This window comes from Drosophila takahashii, chromosome 3R (genome assembly GCF_030179915.1).
Source record: "Drosophila takahashii strain IR98-3 E-12201 chromosome 3R, DtakHiC1v2, whole genome shotgun sequence".
Classification (NCBI taxonomy): domain Eukaryota; kingdom Metazoa; phylum Arthropoda; class Insecta; order Diptera; family Drosophilidae; genus Drosophila; species Drosophila takahashii.
The window spans coordinates 39900006-39901628 of NC_091681.1; the positions used below are offsets into that span (position 1 = coordinate 39900006).

Below are 1623 nucleotides of genomic sequence, written 5' to 3' on the forward strand. Positions count from 1 at the left end.
GCGTTGGCGGTTGATGGAGACTTGGTCCAATTCAAAATTTAACAAAAACAGAAATTGTATTACAGTTACCAACACAAACAACATTTTCTTTAAATCCTTGCCTTCAAATGTATATCTGCGGCGTGGGCGTAGGATGAATATGTGGTCCGATTCAAAAAGCAACAAAAACCGAAATTACATCTTAGCCTTAAAAGTATATAACAAAAATTTTAGATTTGTATCTTTAAAACTGGAGTTTATGCCTCAAGGACTGAATATTTGCCCATAGTGCGATGGCAGTTGAGACTTGGTCGGTGATTGAGTTGCAGCTCAGGTGGACTCCTGCACCTCTGGATCCCCATTCGCCATTCCATAATTGATGGAGCTGATGGAAGAGGGGAGTGAAAGGGGGAGGAGTGGGAGGCAACGACCAGCAAACAGGAAAATTCATATTACGAAAAAAGTGCATCGCTTAAGTGTCATTATTGGGACCAGAATTTCAACAAGTCTCTTCTGTGTCGTGTCTTCTGATGAAGAGGTGGAGGATGCAGGGGATTCTGGGGGAGATTGGGATGGGGCAGATGGAGATGGCAACTTTCACCGCACTCAGAACTCCTTTAAGCAGTGAGCTTCCACTTCGGAGGAACCAGAACCACAGCCAGACATCGCTCAATCTCGGATCTCCATCTCCATCTCCATTTCCACCTCCGAACCCCTTTCCTTCTCCTCTGGGAGCGCCAATATCCGCTGGCCACAATCAACACCTCCGCACCGCCCACCGCCCCTTCTTGGCGAGGTGGAGCCATCACTCAACTTCACCTTCAGTCGGTCTGTGGCTTCTCTTATCTTTGGATACACCGAATCCACCTCCTCCTCCTCCCTCTAAACCAAAGTCACCTTCTGTTGTTTTTACACCTTGCTCGTTTTTGTGGCCATGGTCTCGTGTCGAATGGATTGGGATCCCAACTTGGGATTGTGGCTCCAGTTGAAGTGGCATTGGAGTCCAAGTACAAGACAGCAACCAAGTTGTCGTCGGCTAAGGGCGTTAACTGGGTTAAACGCTCGTTGACAGTTTTATGCCGCCGACCAGGTTGAGACCACATCCACATCCACAAAAGAATTCGAGACCAAGTTAGCAGTCAGTCAGTGGCACAGACCAAACGAGACACTTCACTCACTAAGAGTGAAAATTCTGATAGAATGCTTTTTCCTTCCTCTGCAAAGAAAGCCGCAATTAGAGAGCCGAAGGGAACCATTGAAAAGTGAAACAAAACAAATCAGATGGCGGTGCAATTAGGGAAAGATCGTTACCATTTCATCTCGGAAGGTCACCTTTCGATTCGAATCGGGGTCACCTTTGACGGACACTTTCATCATGCGAGCGATTCTTATCGTCAATTAGGAATCCTACTTTCAGATCTTAACTCCTTCGGCATCTTCCTTGATTACCAGCGAAACTCCCTGCGAAGATTGATGACTCACATCTGTATCTTTGCGTGCCATCGCAATCCTTTCCATTTCGCCAAAAATTCTCTCCATTCGCAGTGAAAGTAAACCACTGAAACTCAGAGTGAGAGACTCGCCTTCTAATGAGCCAACTCGAAGTGCATTTCCATTCCCAAGTAAAAACGAATCTGAGGTGGA

General features: G+C 46.3%; 1 long non-coding RNA gene across 1 annotated transcript; it reads right to left on the reverse strand.

The window, feature by feature from the left end:
- Positions 1 to 436: 436 nt before the first annotated feature.
- On the reverse strand, positions 437 to 1623 carry LOC138913622 (uncharacterized). Its single transcript, XR_011419429.1, has 2 exons — positions 1291 to 1623; positions 437 to 1195 (listed from the first exon to the last, which is right to left on the reverse strand). It is a non-coding gene; the product is annotated as an uncharacterized lncRNA (long non-coding RNA).